Raw genomic sequence first — 20220 nt, forward strand, 5'->3', positions numbered from 1 at the left:
CTAAGTAGCCCTTAACTGCTTGGACAGACAGCAGGCTGTTGCACTTTATGTATTTGTTTATTTTCAAGATAAGGGGCCTCTTTTATGGATAAGCAGCTGACGCTCCCGCTCTGTCAAGCTGGGACAGGCTGAGGGAAGATAAAATAGAGTCTGTTAATCTGGTGCTGGTGAGCAGAGAGAGCGATGTTATTGACCTACGCTGGCAGCAATGTGTTTCAATTATACACCGCCATCCATTTGTCAGGCAAGCGGAGCGATGGGGGGGACACTGAGTTCAGGCCTGGGTTAGAGTCATTCTCCATCACTTATGATGTGTCTTTGGAAAGCACTTTAATTGAATTACCCAATTTATTCTTCAAGCAACAATGCCCTGGCCCAGACCCATGACGTGAGACAATTAGATACAAGTTTAAAATCAGGCAGTTTGCATACTTCATCTTTTCATGGTGTACACAGGGAAAGAGACAGCTAACTTATGGTGACTTTCTTCCCCTCTTCATCCTGAATGAATTCTATTAATGTGAGTGGTGCGACTCTATCATGACAATTTTCTTTGACACCTTCTTGGTGCGACTGCTTGACGTACAGCTTCATGAAACCTATAATATGGTAAGTGGTGCTGCCTGTGTGGTGCTACCCACCCATGTGCACCATGTGTATGCATTCTGTAGGACTGCAACTGGTCATTTGTCAGAGCAAAACTCCCAATGCTTTTGCTAAGTGGGCAATTGAGACGATAATGTATTGTACTGTATAATCAACGAAAAGATAACTTCATCTGATGTACACGCAGTGTACCCTTGACCAATGCTGCAACATCTCTAATTCATACAATCCATCATAGCCAACATAGAAATGGTGGCTTCTCAGTTGCACATCCACATATCTACATATGTTTTTTTTTTGTGTAGCGAGAAAAATGCTGCATGTGCAAGGCACATAGTCAAAACTAGGGTGCACAAGTTTTTCCCCTTTGTTCACCGATCTTCCAAGCAGATTTTCTTGAATATTTTCCCTGATATTTGCAAATTGCAAGTGGTTGAGTGTGATTAATTCTAATCAAGTTCAATTTATTCTGCTAGAGCAGCTGGAAGAGGCCTAAGTGTTGCCTGCGTTCTGTCTGAGAGCTGTCTGACAAGACGGCCTGGCAGTCGATCACCTCAGCCCCAGTTCCAGGTGTAGGGAAGGTGCTTGTGTCAGAAGCACACTGGCCTACTTGCACTCTGGCCCTCACACCTGGCTGTTCACCAAACTCTGATTGTCAGTTCATCTATTTTCACCAAGACAACAAGTCTCACTGTCTGCACCCACTATCTGTGTCTAATCAACAGTGTTGCTCTCCCAGTATCTCCACAGCTCATCTTGTTAAGGGCGAAAGAATGGTGGATAAAAATGTGCTCTCTATAAGCATGTAATGTACACCAATTATGTTAATTAGTAGTGTTGCAGATGGCCCAGTGTTGATTGCAGCTTTAGGATCAGAAGAGGCTGTCTGAAATTTGAATGTGGGAGTCACGTGACACTCATTACTGCATAACCTCAACCAAAAATCCCTTTGTCACTCTTCATCCATCTGTGCTGACTGTCTTTGACAGATAAGACTATATGCTCAACTCTATGCAGCTGAAGAGTTGCACAACACACAACAGAGAAACACTATCCCTAGTTTTTAATTGGCAGTTCCCTAGTTAAGATGAATTTGGATGTGCTCTCAAGACAATGAGTAATATGAGCAATAAGTCATTTGAAGTGGCAGTGATTGGAAATAGAGAGAATAAAACAAGGATAATGTCCTAAAAGAGGATCAAACTGTTATTTACAATAAATACACAATAGATGACAGTAAATAGAATCATTGAGACGTGTGCTTTTAATATTTTTGTGTGTGATTTTCCTTTGACAGTCTACCTCATCGGGATACATAGTTATCCACTCCCAGCATGCTGACTCCAGGGGCAGGAGAAGCCACTTCAAATGCCAGTCCTCTATGGGAACTGTGACATTCGGAGTGTGCCAAGGTGTGCCGTGTGTTAGAAATGCATGTGCTGTCAGCTGTAAATTCATCATCATCATCAGCCATGATGCTCTTTGTTCCGGCTATTGAGGCGAGTCAGTTTAGCCCCCGTCTTCTGTCAGACCATGCTGAAGTGAACCCATGCTGATGTCCAAATAAATGAAGTCCTTTCATAAAGGCAAGGCCATTGAACTCTGGAGACAGAATATTGCCTTAAGTCCTGCAACCTTTGTGGCAGGGGGTTCCTGCCAGGCATGATTCCTGTTTAGTGAATAAGTGGGGTAATTATGGTGCGGTTGGGGCTGTGCAGCAAATGTCACCAGCAGATAAACAGTGGGAGCAACCCTTCCGTAAAGGCCTGATTTATCCACCCTGGACCTCCTGTAGCCTGCAGATGAATTAGGAGCATTTGGGTGTAAAAAACAAACTAGCTTCTCTTGATTTCACTGGAGTTCAAGGATGCATATAATTGTTGAAACAGTAGTTAGCAAATAAGGCCCCATGTTAAAGCTAACTTAGTCACACACCACATCTCGCATGGTTTAAAAGGCAGGTGCTAGTTTGATCTATGGATGCCATGGCAAGGACAGTGCGTGAATAATATGCAATAACATTGCAGAGATTTAAATCTTTCATGTTGAATACAAGTTGCTTCAATAGCTGCAACACATATGTAATGTTGCATTTCTATTCCTGAACTCCTAATGGAAACTACAGGTGTAAATAATCCCTCACATTTATGGTTTTATGTGTTGCTGAATGTGAATCTTAAACTTCTCCATTCCAAGTAACCTCCTCTGTATCTGTGATTGGTGGATGAAACCACATCCATTGCACTCCATTAGAGAGTGCCCACTCATGCGTGACTGCAGGGCAGCCTTTATAACATCATGAGCCTGGGGAAATGCGAAAGCCAGCCAGCGTCATTCCATTACCTGCTGAAATGGATGCCCCTGTATCTCCTCCTTGATTAGCTTTGTCTCGAATAACAATGATAGCTTTAAGTGTGTCTAATTGAGGCCGGGATCACCCTCCCTCTCTGTGTGAAAGTGCTTACTCATTTTGTCTGTCCTTTTAATAATTACATTATCATTTTACGCCCCTGCCGGTTCCTTGGGAAGTGGGCTGGCGCTTTTTTTAAAAGTGAAAGCTCATTATTGGAGCTGAATTATGTGCAGTTTATTGATCCCCATGGTGGATTATGGTGCTCTAAGTTAGTCTAGACAGAATAGTTAGCCAGATGACAGATAGGAAACATAGAGGCCCCAGGGGAAAGATCCCTGGGCTCAGTAAGCAATTAATGCCTGCCAGGTAATGGAATTTAAGTTTACACTAAATCCACCAATGCCTTGACATTTGAAGTGCCTTATAAAAAAACATTAGCCTAATGAGACGGTCGAGAGCAGGAGAGGCATTCTTTTACACAATGTTTCTCTCTCTCACACTTTTCCTTTTGTCTTTTCTTCTTCAACATCTTGACTCATCCCATGCAAGCACATGGATGCCCCTCTATCACTACCATATTCTGATACTCTAATTACTTAACAGTCAAAATTCACACTGGGAAAATAGTGTCTGGTGGTGCTTTTTAGATTTGTGTTTTCCTCTTCTTGATTGGCCTGGAGCACGTTTGATTGATTGGCTTTAGTTGGGTCCATTTTCCAGACAGGCTTTGCTAATCTCCATCTTAGGCTACGTGAGGGTGCTTGTGTGATAAAGTGCACAATGAGTGGGGGAAAGGCCAAAGTGCTGAGTAAGAAGCCAAGCAGGACATTCATCTCTATAAAGGCGAGGATGGATTAGGATAAGGCTATCCATCATTATCTTGATGAACATGCCACGTTACCAACGGCATTGCCTCCCTGCCATCCAGGGCCTGCTCTCCCGTAGACTTGTGAGGATCTCAGTCCCATGGGGAGTAAAGAGGTTCAGACATCTGGGTAAGGGCTAGATATTATTTGAAATGCTTTGATACTGATACACCAAGAGATTTCGTTTTTTTCATATTTACAAGCTTGTTTTTTGGAAAAACTATATTTTCATAAAAACATATAGAAAAAACACATCCATATAAGAACTGCCTGAAGAAAATAGTTTGGCAAACATTTTGATTAAAATCAGCTGCTATCTGATTGAGGATTAAGTAAACAAGATCACAATTCTGACCAGACATTCAGAGTCAGCTTGACAGATTTCAATACTTGGTGCTAGAGGCACATTTTGGTTTGAATCAGAAAAGTAATGAGTTTCAATATCAAGCGCTAGTCTGGGTGTCTGAAAAGAGAGTTTGTCAGTTACTTTTACACAAAGTGGATTTACCTCTCAATAAAATCCATGTCCTTCCCCCATAGCTGAAAAATAATAACAATAACATATATGCGTTGGTGTGGACACACACAGACAGACACCTTATTGGGGAAGACTGCTAGTGGCTGGACTGAACTTTAAAGGATGGCCTTAATGAAAAATACTGGATAGCCAGGCAGCGTGCTTCACCTGTTAAAGCAGCCTTGTACATCCTGGGAGGGAGGCAGGGAGCCAGCAACTTTACCCTGTAATAAGGCCAATATCTAGCTCAAAGCCTTTCTGTGCCTTTTGTGTGGTTTACCGTGTCCTTGGCTCATAAGCCTTGATAATGTTAGTAAATACATACAGAGGCATGGATAAACTGGGCTGTAATCCACACTACCTCTAGATGGAAGAGGAATGTAGCGATGGGGGGGTGTGAGGGGAGGTGGGAGAAGCGGCTGATTAGACTGGTTTTACTGCTCCTCTGCCGACCTAGAAAAACACAGCAGCCCTGACCTTGCATCGCAGAGCCCTTATATATCTAATGATCTCTGAGTACCTTAATGATACAATGTGTTCTCTCTCCCACTCCTTTCCCTCCATTTTCCTTATCCTTCTTTCATGCCTTTCTCTCCCAATTCTCTCTCTTTTAGCACACATTTGTGCACATGCACACTAGTCCACACGCACACAAAGTACACAGCCTTGAAAAACACAGTCAGCAGTTTGGGCTAGGAGTCTAGCAAATGAGCTGTCCTATTGAAATAGAAAGGAGAGTGCTCTCTGCTGCAGAAAATGCTGCTATGGCAAGCCTTACAGAAGAGAGACGTAGGGAAAATTACTTGTTCGGACAAAGAAACATGAGAATGTCCTTTCACTACAAATGTACCAATTTACATTTAGACGGAGCAGATTACATCCATTTATTCCATATTTTATTTCTTTTTTAGCACAACTATATCTCATCTCATTATCATTGATAAAACACCACTAAGTGGTGTAAGTGGTGTAAGAAAGAAGAAAAAAAAAGTACAATTTAAAAAATGTATTTCTCTCATTGAATCAGCGTTCTTTCCTCTCCTCCTTAGTACTCCATTGGTTTGAACACTCTCACAGTGTGGTTGGACTCCAGCAGTTTAATGGCGGCTTTTATACAGCTCAGCTCCATTGCATCAAATGAACCTAACCAACCATAGTGTCTTCTTACATTCTGAAAGTGGGGTATGTAATAGTGTCCCATCCCACCAACAGAAATGCATCTTTAGATATGTTAGGTCTTGGCTGGTTGATCAGAATCACTTATCAAGCTGTTTGATGAATCACAATTTGCAGCTTTATAAAAAATAAAATAAAAAATAAAGAAGACTTTTCTTAGGTTTTCATTCAGCTTTTGAGTTCCCAGACCATTTTGTCAATGTGGAGAAAACAACTCACTGGCTTAAGTCATTCATTCTTGCGTCTAATTCCCTCTCTTGGACCACTTAAACCATAAACCTCCTTTTGGTCCTGGTATTCCCCCTTCTCACTCTATCCACCCATTGTAATTAAGTTTCGATTCAGCTCTGAATAGGAATGTTAAGGCGGAGGGTTATCACTGGGGTTCTGTAGCCTCACCCAATGAAACACCTATAGTGACCTCTCTGATTCACCCAACAGGGGTCCCCTCCTCCCCCTGATATCCCTCTCCCCTTCATGGCCATCTTGTTGTGTGGTCTCCTCTCTTCAGTTCTCTCATTTCTCGCTGCATGAAGGCCTGGGAGGTGGGTGGCAGGGGAGGAGTGGGGTGGTTGAAGAGGAGGGCTTCTGTCCCTGGATGAGTGCGTGTGGATAAGAAGTTGTTTGAATTCATAATTGTGCTCTTGTGAAGGGGGAGATTTGTAAAGCAAGGCTAGGTTCATTGTGTGGCAGTGCGAGTCCGGTGGAGGGTGCGAGCTGCTCAAAGCTAATGTAATCTACGCTATTAGAGAGGGTTAATTAGCTGCTGAACTGGAGCCTGAAGAGCAGGCAGAGAGGGGGAGACACAGAGAGAGAGGCCGAGAGAGAGAGATGGAGGGCGGGCAGTAGGGATAGAAAGGGTCTTCAGGGAGTCATTAGAGACTGCTTGTTGTAATACAGCCACACAGTCAATAAGGCTACTCCTCTGAGGAGTAGAATAAAGGCAAAGACAGACATGGAGGGAAAGAGTTTCACACCAGGACAAATGTCTGAATGGCAGCAGCTCTACAACACATTTTGGGAAACCAGAGATGAATTGTATGGCTTTATTTTCATTTTCTGTTGTCAAAGGGGTATTTTACCCCCAACGTGTGTTGAAAATGGATCAGTAATCCATATAAATATACTTTATATAACAGTGTCACCGCAGTTTTTCCACAATACAAAACATAAAACATAGTTTGATTATTTATTTTTCCAACCAATCGCATATGACGTTGACATTTCTTAAGAAAGTCAGTACAAGAAAACATTTTTGGTTTCTGAAAATACAATTTTCTTATTTATTTTTTTATAAAAAAATCATAAAAAAACTCAACAGCAATGTTTCTTTCCTGAAATCATGACCCGTTCACTCAAGATAATCCACAGCCCTTGTTGTGGGCAGTTTGGTTTGGGATTTATTTTCTTTCTCCCTGCCAAACTACAATAGCCAACCGTATCACCTCGCAGAAGGAAGCGTGCATCGAGAACAACTGAACTTGCTAATGTTACGGCTCAGCTGAGGAGGACAACATTCATGTTTTCAACTTACGTCCAGAACGCCGAGCCTCTCGTGCATGAGTAGATGCATGCATCCATATACAATAGGAATTTTTGATTTTGGTGGTGAAATGTCCTTTTCAGAAACAAGTATTGATTTCTTGAAAATGGAATGAAACTACACACCTAAATAATCACAAACATTGCTTTTGAATAAAAAACAACAGTAGTATCTAGTAGGTCTTCTTTGACCTACCTTTTTCTTCCTTGAGCTTGTTAATTGTTTGTAATGTGGTGCACATGAGGATAATATCTATTCATCTATCTTGACTATTTATCATACTTGACTGCCACTGGTCTGCTGCAAAAAGGCCTACTTTCTGCTCAGTGTTTTCTTATCCTTTATTTTTCATGTCAGCAGAGCTTCACTGGAGCTACTTCAAGCTGAGGATTTCCACCTCAGCTTGAAGTAGCTCCAGTGAAGCTCTGCTGGCCCCTGCTAGCAGACTATTTGTATCTATCACTGTGTCCTCTAGTAGTCCATCCTATGCTGTCATAGGTCTCATGTTGCTCTAAGCAAAACTTCACTTAAGATGGGTAGTTAGTGCCGGCTCCCTTGGCATTTTAATGCAGATTAATTACTTTCTCTGGGCCAAGCAATCCATTTTTGTGTGTTTGTGGATGTTTTTAGCTTTTTCTTGACCTTGGGGTGAAGACAGAGAAAAGGAAAAAGAGAGGGGAATAAAAAAAAATAAAAAATAAACCTTCACAGTAGACTTATACCCTCAATTTAATAGCCGAGTGAGGTGTTTCTCCAGCATCATCAGATCAATGGAGAGTAAATAGCCCACACTTCTTGTTTCACAGTGCAGTATTGATCTTCTCCTCAGCCTCAGCTTCCCTTTCCCCGGGATCTCGTGTCTTTCAACCCCTGGGACTGTGCTGATTGCCATAGATTGGACAAGCTAACAAGCGCATGATGAGGAACCAGGCTTTCTTTTCTCCTCATCGGCTGTTTCATTTTTTTCTTTGTGGCACTGGCATGAACACACACAGATAGGCATACAGACAAACAGACAGACATACACACAGGGACCTAAAACATCAGATCTACACAGCTCAGCGCCATGAAGGAGTATGCTGCTTCTTTCTTGTTCACGTTGTGCTGTCTTCATCTACACTGCTACACTGAGAGGATCTACTGTAGCTGTGCCTGTCTTTGGGATGTTAGCCAGGCTGATGGAGTATACCAACTTTACTACAGAGCTACTCAGATATACAGTGTGTTTCTTCACCTCACTGGGAACTTTATTTTTTTTCTCCAGCTGGCACCACGTTTGTTCCAGAATCTTCCATCATCTCTAAAAATATCTCAAGTGTCCTGCGGAGAGCGACACACCCTGTTTGGGCTGGAGGACGGCAGCGTGGCGGCATGTGGGTAAGTTCAGTGTAAAAGCAGAATACAGTTTGCTGAAGTCCAGACCTGAAGGGGATAGGAGGAGAGATGAGGAGGCAAACCCCTCCCCACACATCACAACCCCCCTGATATTACTGCATAGGCAAATTAGGGTCAGGAGAACGATCGAAAGGTTGTGTGCATGTGTGTGCGTTACATTGATGAGAAGTCATTTGGTATTTAAGCTTTTGCATGTGTCTGCGCACATGCTTGTGTGTGCGTGTTTCCTCAGTTCTGTTCAGCATGCAAAGTTGTAATAAATCTTGCTGAGAGCAGTTAAGAGAGCTGCATGTGCTGCCGGGTGGCTCAGGATCAATATAAAGTATGTTTATTGAATCCAATAGTTGTGTTTGTAGAGAAGGGGAATAAGCCAGCTGGAATAAGTAATCAGATGTGCTTTTAAGGCTCATTACCAGCCTGTTGGGCATATAGATCTGTTTTTAAACAGCCAGCTGTATTGGACAAGTTTATGCTTGAACACAGCCAACATGATATACTTGCATGTTTCAGCATTGTACTTGATCATCAGCTTATTATTTCCAATATTTACTCTTTTCTTCCTCAAACTTGAGATGACTTTTCAGCTACTAGTTAGTTAAAAAAAGAATTTGCTCAGTTTAACCTGGTGTTCATGTTTTTCTTTAGCGTTTGTTTTTAAGGCTGATGATACGGCTAATATATTTAAATTCAAGGAAAATTGGAACAATATAGTCCACTATTATCCCCTATTTTCCACTGTCAGACTTTTTCTGAATTGTTATTTCATTTCCTGGATTGAGCTTGACCATGTGACCTACAATTTGTAATTCATACTGAGGAATACATATAAACAATATAATCTGTAATGATGTGATAATCTTCAAATCTGGTCACATTAGGTGTTAAAATTGAATTATTTTCTCCAGTAAATTCCTAATAAAAAACTACATTACAGCCATCCTAATGGAGATGGGTATGTTTGTTTGCATTGGGCTGTGAATTACTCCTTGAAATTAAATTGGAAAATATATTGGCTGAAATAACTCATATCGGAACAGTTGAATATTAAATAGTATACATTCTAAATCAAATAAAGTAAAAATAGTAATTGCACAAGAAAACAGGAGAATGCATTTTAAAATATAGCATTGAGTTCACAGTATGCAGTCTTGGTATTATTAGTTGAAAAATAGGTCTTGTCTTACCCGAAAGGAGTTAAAAAATATTCAACCATGGCTTGAAAGAGGAGTTAGGAGAAGTGTAAGGCTATGTGTTTTCTGCCATTACAAGTGTGTGCTAAACAAAGCTAGCAGGCTAATACAATGATTAGCAGAGTTAGAGCATGAGGAAACACTGATTTATTCAGTTCAGTCGGTAGTAAAGAAGTATTTAAAATAATTTGAGCGATAGTTTGATTAGTTTACTGACATTTTGATAATTACTTTTGTTCTGGCAGCCCTACTTTCTGTTCTTTCTTCGAAATTCAAAATAACACTTCTGTAACACTGTCACGAAATAAATCAATTCCAAAGGTGGTAATCCCTTCTACTTGCACGCACACATATATCTTTCTCCCATTCCTCCCTCTCTTCTTGGCTTCCTGTGTTTGCATGTGATATTTTAGGTGACTCTGGGAGGGATGACAGTTCTAACTAGGCCTATTAGGTAACCCTCAGGGTGCCCTCAGCACTGATTTGAGCACCATTAATTTTCTATTATGGAGTGCTAAAGATGTGCCCCTGCACAGTCATTCACCTGGCTTATTGAGTCTCGCACACACCAATTGTGGACTTTTCCAGGGCAGTGTTGCTGAAGGTTTAGTGCGTCCCCTCTGGGGAGCTAATTTATTATTTGCAGATATTGATCTGGCAGGGTAGGCCAGCCAAGCCGTGGCCGGTGTTGACTCTGCTCTGGCCTGTGGTGACTTTAACTCTTTCCAGACTGAAGGAAACACACACTGTGGCTGGTCAGTGGCTGTTAGATCACTGATATTAGTAATTCTTTCAATTATTTTGCCAGTTTAATGGTTTGTTTATTTAATTGATGAATTTATGGAAGTAATTTGCAACAAGGAGAGAATATATCTATATCTTTCTGGTGATAGATCATGTCTTTTCACCACAAACAAACATATTAGCAGACACACATGCACACACAGACACAGACACACACACATACACACACACACACACACACACACACACACACACACACACACACACACACACACGCACACACAGTGTGTGGTCTGTCCAAGGGAAATAAAATCACAGTTAAGAGGAAGGAAAACAAATTTAGAAGGTCAGACAAAACATTTATCAAGCGGTGTGTGTCTGGTGGGTAAATAACAGAGGGACAGTAAAGGGCATGACTCTGAAACCACCAGATAACCACTGCAGATCATCACACACAGCCTCAAGATTCACTGCAGAGAACGGATATTTCTCAGAGGGTTGCCTTCAGAGCATTTGCTCATATTCTTTCTCCTGTATTGCTGTTTTATTTTGAACAATAAAATGTTCCTACAAATGTTCCTACAAAATTACCTACATCAGACATTTTATTGTACCTCTCCCATTTCAGCCATATAGTTATCGAAATCTTACAATAGGCAGTCAGGTATTTATTAAGCCAAAGTCTCAAGTTATGAAGCCTAAACCTCTTCAGTATATAATAACAACACATTTGAGAAAATGTAATTTGAAGCAGAGAAAAATCGGTTCATTCCTATGCTATGATGTTATAGAAAATAAGTTCAGCCCAAAAAAAAGGCTTCTCAGAGAGATGAACAGGGGACTTGAACATTACATTAAATAAAATATCCAGATGTGGTTTTTGTGCATGTGTGTCAAAAGTAGCAGTATGCTAGGGAGATTGTCTATGCTATTGATGTCCATAGCCTGCACAACTCTCACACACACAAACACATACTGTATGAATCTGGCCTCCAGCACTCGTCTCTCACACAAACACATACTGTTTGAATCTGGCCTCCAGCACTCGTCTCTCACACACACACACACACACACACACACACACACACACACACACACACACACACACACACACACACACACACACACACACACACACACACACACACACACACACACACACACACACACACACATGTATGCCCAGGGACCAATAAGTTGCTTCCCACAGGCCTCAGGGCCCTTCAACAACCTCAGACTCAGCTTGGCCCGTCCCAACCCTAATTGGTATTTAATGCTCTTACTGAACCTCAGAGGTCAAACAGCAGTGTGTGTTTGTGTGTGAGTGTGTTAGTGTTTGTGTAAGGGTGCTGAGCCAAATATGTCACAGGAGGTATTACCAAGAAAGGGCAAAGAGGAAAGCTCCACATTGCACAACGATGGGGGTTTCCTGCGATGACTGCTGGGTAGCCTGAATAGATGGTGAATGATGATAGATGTCCAGAGAGGAATTATGGAGGATAATAGACCTCCATTTTCCTTTATACTGGTTGTTATTATAGCATTTTACCTGATCTTTATGGCCTAGGACATAAAATAAAGGTCAGGAAATTTCCCAGGAATGAAAGTACCTTCAACCAATCCAAATTTGTCCATACTCCCTCTGTAAAGGCGATTTCATGGTTGACAGGCCTGTCTGCTGTTGAATTTGGCATAACCTCAGAAGTTGGCCCATATTCATCTTCCATATTCATGTGAGTGCTGAAACTGAGGTGGAGGTCAAAGAGAAGACATTGCTGATGAGGAAACATGGTGGAGTGGATTTTCCACTGTGTTGCTGCCTAGTCTCTGCTAATGCTGTTATGAAAGATTGGGCAATTCGCCCGTGCAGCCTTGACAGAGAGGAAGGCAGGGGGAGGAAGCCACCTCAAACTCCCATGTCTCGTTCCATGCCACTTCCAAAACTCAATTGTCTGCATTCTGCCAGAGACCACAATCTGTTGAGACGCTCCTACTCAGGGACAGGAAAGGAAATCAAAAAGTTTGCAAATAAAGATGGAGGCGGTTGAAATACATAAAATGGGGACAGATAACATATCGCCCATTTGAGGTATATCATTCTGTCTCTCATCCACCAAATCAGTTTCCTATGAATAAAACAGCATTGTGGGGGGTTGCCTTTTTATGCCGTGTCTTTAAATATGTAATTATCAGACTTAATCTGCTCTCAGCTGTGTGAGACAAGTCCAGCATCTGGACAATTCCAGACTGATTGACTATAAAGAGGCACGCCTTGATTGAACATAAAGAAAGGGTGGAATTTTATATCCAGCTTTGTTTACTAAAAATGGTACATGTTCTTGCTTTATCATGAATGCAGATTTTTTTTTCATTGGATTTACATCCATTACAGAGCTTTAGGAACCTGTGCCATTACAAATTGCTCTATACATAGAAGGAGTAAATGTGGTTCTAAAGCAACACAGTTGTCAATAAGCATCAAGCAGCCGTCGCTGACGTTCCTGCTGTCTCATCGGTAATCAGGCCAATCTGTTTTAGCAGAAAATGGCCATACATGGTGCAGCATTGATGGAAATGTCTCATTTCAACTTCATGGTGCTCTTTGAGAAGGCAAAGCAAATCAGCAAATGTTCATGAATTTGACAGCAGAAGCGTGGAAATTCTATGACAACTAGTTGGATTCGGTGAGCTGAGTGCCAGCACTTTGCATTAAGTTACACTGAGCACTAATTGGATGCTACCTGGCTCTACATCACTAGCCGCTCTGAACAGGATCAGGATCTGGCGCTGACTTACAGCAAGCTCTCTGGTGTTGCTGGCTGATTACCCTTAGCAAAGGGAAAACCGAAACGATGATGAGAAAAAAATCCCTTCTCTTCTCTCGCACAAGCCCTTGGCCCTGTTGGCACTGTGCAAGCTTTTTGATTTTTCCTGATGTCCCTGAAATTGATTTTCAGCCATGATTGCATCGTCTCTCTGAGGATAATCAAAGATTTTAAATAATTGCTGCAGTATGACTGCACAATGGGGAATAACAAGAATAGTGGCTGCTTCCCCTTCCTGTCATCTATAGAATAATTTTAACTGAGCTCTACAGTATGATTTCACAACATACCTCTTAAATAGTTCCCAGTTGTAGCCATGACACCATTTGTTTAATTGGAAATCCCTTTTAAAATCCTATGATGACAAAACATATTGTGAAGTCACAGCTTTGGAAATCTGTCTGACTTTGTCATCAAAAACGATTATTCAGATATTAAATATGTAATAACTTATTATGTTTCTTTTGACTAAGAGGAAAAAAAGCAAAACTCTTGATAATATATTACTTTTTTCCTAGCTGGATCAAACACAATTCATCAATCATGGAAAGAAAAAATGTATGTCCTCGGAATCCTTGCTACACAAGCTTGACAGCACGTCAGCTAACATTTCCTCTGCTTAATCTTGCTGTCATTGATTTAAAAACATCCTGAGGAAGTCGTTTTGTGCTGCTCCTGGCGGCCTCGTATAAGAGAGACATCACCGTCCTGTAGCCACCCTTTTGTGCCACAGTGAAAGATGGTCTCTCGTTTAACGTGGGAATGTAACCAGTGTTTGCAAGAGGAGAAACAGATTGATTAGAGGGCGAGGGAAGATTAATAAGCTGCACAGGGCAGTTATGACACCCATTGTTTCACACATGCCCTGTAGAGGTGTGCTTCCCAAAATGCATCATTGTGTAAAATATTGACCTAAAGCATATCATTACTCTCTTTCTCCTGTATGCTTGCTTTGCTCTCCGAAGTACACTTTTAAACCGTAATAAACTCTTCTCGCCCTTTTTTATATTTCAACAAACTATTCTGGCTCCTTGAACAAAATGTGTGTATACTATGGTTTGTCACAACAGCACTCTGTACCACACTATCACAAGTTTAAAAGCTAGCTTGTTCTATAAAATGGGAAACTTTTAAAACATGACTGATCCATTTCCACACTATGTATATTTTAGATTCTATGAATACAAAAAGGGTCTCAAACAAAATATTAGTTTTCATTGATTGTATTTCTTTGAGTTACATCTGCACCTATAACAGAAAGCCGTGCAAAATGAAGTACACATCGGCCCTATTAAAATGTTATTTGTACACTAGACATGTACAATTCACCAAAGTAGATGCTCCTTTTTGAGAGTGGGGATTGGCTGCTAGCGAGTGAGCCTATTACTATAGAGTTTTGTGTTGTACATAGTTGTTATGCCTCTGCCTCGGCGACAGTAGTGGATGGATTATTTATTCGAGTTGTCCATCCATCCGTCCGTCCGGTCCATTCTCATGAACGTGAAATCTCAGAAATGCCAGGAGGGAAAGTCTTCAAGTTTGTAATAAACGTCCACCTGGACTCAAGGATGAAGTGATTTGAGGTCAAAGGTCACGGTCACTGTGACCATGTCTGTACCGTTCTTGTGATATCTCAGGAACACCTTGAGCGATTTGGCACAAACATACACTTGCAATCAAGGATGAACTGATTATATTTTGGTGGTCAAATTTTAGTGACGGGATGACATTTTGGAGATGAATGTAAATTGCAACATGGTGGAAGCATACCTGACAAGGCACTAATTGCAGTTTTGCATTATGACACCACAATATTGTCAGCAATTTTCTACCTCACTAACTCAACCTTGAGGTAATGAGTCTAAAAGTGTGAGCCTAGCTTATCATGTGGGATTTCTTTCTTGAGGAGTCTTAAAAATATCAGAGAAATCTTTTTTCCAACCTACTGAGTTAGTTTCTCAATAATAAAGGTTTTGAGTCTTTGTATTATGCACAATCCTAAATGAACACATACATTCTGAATACAGTCAAACCTTTAACATAAAAAAGGACAGGACAGATAAATACACATTCATTTATTGTACACATACTCTTTAGTTCAGCACAGTGCAATGCCCAGGTATACTTGTCACCCATAAAGATACACGACAACCATAAAGTTACATACACTCATGTACTTGTGTACGTTGCTGTAGGTAGTATGTAAAGGGAAATAAAAATAGACAGGCCATTTATATATCATTTTAAATGTGTTGTAATGCATAAGGGGATGGCATTTGGGCTTTTAATAGATGAAGTACATCTCAGCAGAAGAACATAGAACTGTTACAAACAGGTTTCTATGAGGGTATTGTAATTATAACAAACAATTGGATTACTCATTACCATATTCACCATCAACAGCTTTTGGATGCTGTAATGGATGGGAAAATAATGCTTTGCACAACAAAAATATTTCACGCAAAATGTTTTTAAGTGCTAATGGAATTTCTGTATGAAGAGTGAAGTGTATTCCAATTAGTCAAATGACAAAGCTTGATGTTATCTGAAAATTAGCTTTCATCTGAGATTTTCTACCCTTGTTTTTCCTGTTACTAGCTGGAGGCATGGTTTTGTTCCCCTTTCTATTTAATTTGCTGCCAACCTGTTTTATTTATTTCTGTGGTTGCAGAAATTACCTTTCGACCTTGATAATTACAAAAAGTAAGTGAATTGAAAAGGCATTGATATCTAGAATTCCGTGGGCTGATGCACAAGGTTGTTCATCACCCTACCGTGATGCGGTTTCAGTTTTGCGATGGTCAGATTTTAGTTCTCACTTGGCTGTTTTCATTATCTTAAGAGGGCATAGGAGAGCTTTTTGCCAATGACCTTATAAACCTCCTTTTCCAATTCAGTTTTCTAGCATATGTACTCTATGCCCACGCACATACCAAACCATCTGCAACAGAGATGCCCCCGCCCACCACACATTTATACACAATCCTACTGAAGGCAACCTCCATAACATGCAAAAGAGACAATTTTATGCTCAGGTGAAACACAGACACTTATATTTAGCCTCTGATAACTCTTGACTGTCAATTATTTATAATTGTATTTTTGGGTAATGTACAGCAGAAGGGGACCAGGGTCAATTGATTGTGTAATAAAGTGACAATAGGCAAAAGGACAATATAAATTAAAAAGATAACCAATACCGGTTTTCAGATGAGATATGCCTCGTTTTACAGATCATCTCCCTCTTTCCTCTCCGTTGCACAATCTTGCGCTCTCTCCCTCTCTGTCTCTCTCACTCACTCACACACACACACACACACACACACACACACACACACACACACACACACACACACACACACACACACACACACAGTACAGCCATATCACTTTTGACACCTGTAAAATATGGAAGTAATGATTTCTACAGTGGATGAATGGCTGAATGAGCCTGCAATAGGGCTATATAGTACTATGTTCACCTTGGGGTCACTCATTTGATTCAGGGGCTGCTAGGTAGTGATTTGAAATCATTTCCGTCTAATGGCGGAGTAGAAGAGACGGAACCTGACGAAAGGCGTCTCAATGGTCCCTTGGCTCTTGCTTTCCTTCTTAATACAGAATAAACCATTAAACCCAAAACTGCTTCCTCTACCTGCTGCTGTACTGCACACGTCCCCAGGAGTGGATTTAGTGGTGGTGGTAGTCTTTATATGTATGAGTTAGTGTGCCTGAAAACCAAGTTTATCTTGTGCTTCTTATCTAGGTGACAGATCATTCAATCATGTGTTTATGGTCGTACGTACTGCACCTCTTTCTTACTCTTTTGTACTGTTGGCAACCATTTTGGGTTGCTGTTGAAGAGTGTTTTATTATTCTAGCAAGTGAACAAACATGTCAACACTTTAAGAGGATTCTGTGCAGTGGCCTCATGGATACCTGTAAAACCATTTTGCTGTCACATCACATTCCCCACACTGTGTAGATTTATGCTCACCATCTCCAAAATGTATATAGTTTAGTCTATCTGTCACATCACAGTCCACTCATCCAGCAGTATCAGGTGAAAAGAAACGTTAAATATATATGATATGCAAGATTTTCAATATTATATTATGCAATGTTAAAATATATTCAATATACATATTAATAAACATTTGATCAATATTTAGTATTTTTTACTATTCATTGATGTTTGTAACTGATAATTCCATATTGTCCACCTATTTTGGTGATTGTGATTCTAGAATAATTTACAGCAGTTATCATATTTAAAGTAACTCATTTGTAACAAGAGATGGATAATTCTGACTTTCCCTTGTGTTTGCAGTAAACTGTACTGTGTTGAATGTACGGTGGATGAAAGAGTTGTAAGAGGGATGTAGGGTGAGCAATAAAAGAAAAGCTGATTTGGGCTCTCCAGTGTTTCAATGTTTTCTCTGCTGCCCTTTCAAGCTTAGAGAGGCCCGGTGGGGGCTGGAGTGTGTGAGGCTGGAGTGCAAGGAGCACGGGGCACTGTGTAGGCCGAGGCTCAGCATCTGCCAGCCCAGAACGTCCGTGGTTTGTTCCTTTTCCAGCACATTCTTCAGTAATTATCTGTGATAAACTCCTCTGCAGTCAAGCCACAAATCCACGTCAGAGGCCTGGCTTACTGAACAACTCTGAGAAAGCCACATGCATACAGGGCCTTGAAGATGCATGATTGCCCTCACAGAGACACACAAATTTGCATTCTCACACTTAGATTCACACAAACAAAACTTTGGGCTGCAGTGGGCTTTGTCTTTTGGAGCCAAAGGAGGGAGGGTATAATCCTGGCTGCCACATTGACTCTCTGCAGAGTTCAGCAGACTTCAGTGGTTCCTGTCGTGCCCAGCACTTTCCCCTCTTAACACTAAGTTCCTCAAAGTCCCCATGACAAATAACCTGCTGATACTCTTTACTATGCCAAAACCGGCAATACAAGAAGTCCTGCTTCTACTTCCTGGCTGTGAACAACTTTGACTACTCAAAGCTCAACAGACAGAAGTGATTGTTATTTTGTTCAATATTGACCTCCTCTCGTGTCTCTCCTATCGCTTACCTTGGGGACGTTGTTTATATTGCTATAATTAGCCGTCCATGCATGCAAGTTGTTAAGATAATCATATTTTGTACAATATTTTGCTACAAATTGGGGCACAAAAATGAAGAACAATGGCCTGGTTTTGAGTTCAAAGAAATAATAACCATATTATTTTCTTGCCATGTTTTTTTTTTACAAGGGTTCTTGGATCTTCGTTTTGCTGTGTATTATCTAGTCTTATGCCAACAGAACAGGGGCAGGGGATGACAATGGAGTGGTGTACTGCAGAAGACTGAAGGCTGTGCCAGCAGGATAAGAGAAAGTGAAAAACAGGAGTGGGGGTTTCATTAGCATAACTAGCGGGATGCCCAGAACCTTTCTGGAGTGGCATGTTTACGGCACCAAGCTTGGCAAGAGCACACTCATTTTATAGGGTTTATTAAGGAGACAAGGGGAGGCACAAGCAGCATTTGGGATATTGTCTGTATGTGTGTGTGTGTGTGTGTGTGTGTGTGTGTGTGTGTGTGTGTTTATGTGTTTGCGCTTGCATGTGTGTTTGAGCAAGTGAACGTCTGCTTTTATGTGTGTGTTTGGCTCTTTTGTTTGCATGTGTGGGGTCTGAGAGGAGGTGTGCTCGGTTTCAGTGGCTGTGTGGCGGCATCCAGCCCAACTACTTTTACATGTTTGTATTTTGGCTTAAGTGCCCTTTAAAAGCAATTTAATAGAAAGTGCATTCATAAGCCAATCCTCAAGAATGATCCCATTTCAGAGGAGCAGAGAATGGGGCTCTTTGTTGTGCTCCGCGCCTTTCATCTCTCTGAGGTCATTTCCACAGAGCAAACAGGGAGACTCATTATCAACCTGCACCTGAGGGGTCAGAACCTGAACCTTTCTCCTCTCTCCCTCCCTGTCCACCCCCTCCCTCGCCTTAGCCGTGCCTCCGCTTACTGCAGCCGCTGGTCCGCACTCGGGTTTATTAGCGCAGAACATCTTTTCCAGTGACTGAGCTTGCCCTTATTGTCTACAGCGGTCAGGGTCAAGTCAAGGGCGCTCAGCCTAGATTGGAATCATTTGTCACATGGTCCCGGACTGGAGCTGATTTCAGCAGAGGCCAGGGTGAGGTACACAGCGGTTCCAACACCACCTCTGACACAGGGAGCAGGGGAGAGCAGCCACTGGACTACGCAGATGGCCTCAACATATTATACAGTGACTGCTTGCCAACAGCAGAGTCCCTTTGTGTCCCTATTTTGCTTGCAAATATAAGGGGAATAAAAAGGGAGACTAGATTGAGAACATAGTTGGAACGTACTCTCTGGGTAGGACATAATATGCCTCTTAAGTGTGGAGCCGTTTCTGAAACCTCTGTCTCTCCTTAACAGTCCAAAATTGCCACATGAGTTACTGTGATAATGACTGCACTTCTTAAGCCAGGAAGGACAAAAGCATTTCTGGCAGAGGACTTGACTTATTCCTTAAATTATGTAAACCGTGCAAAGTGTGACAATTTGGTCTGGGAGCACAGGGAAGGTTTTTCCCCTTGCCCCTCTCTTCATGGTCAACAGGAGCTTGCATGAACAATGGATCGTGCTGAGGTAGCATGTGGAAAATGACTTTAATACACCATATAGAATGGCTTATTGCTTTTGTCAATAGGACTGTGGAGAAGATGGTGTATTTTGCCGCTTGGGAAGGTTAGACCTGTCAAAGGGCCACAGTGACTGATACCCGGACCCTGCTTATGAGGTCCGTAATTAGAGTGTGCACATGTGTGTATGTGTGGTGTGGGGGGGGGGGCACTCACTGACAAGCAAAGTTATAAAGGTTACGTATGACACACACCTTGCCATTAAGCCTTAGATTAGTCCATATTTTTTTAACTTTTATATAAGAGGCTATTTCATACATGGCACAATAGGATGTCGAGGTGGCACTAAAAG

The sequence above is a fragment of the Taurulus bubalis genome, assembly GCF_910589615.1.
Source record: "Taurulus bubalis genome assembly, chromosome: 8".
Taxonomy (NCBI): domain Eukaryota; kingdom Metazoa; phylum Chordata; class Actinopteri; order Perciformes; family Cottidae; genus Taurulus; species Taurulus bubalis.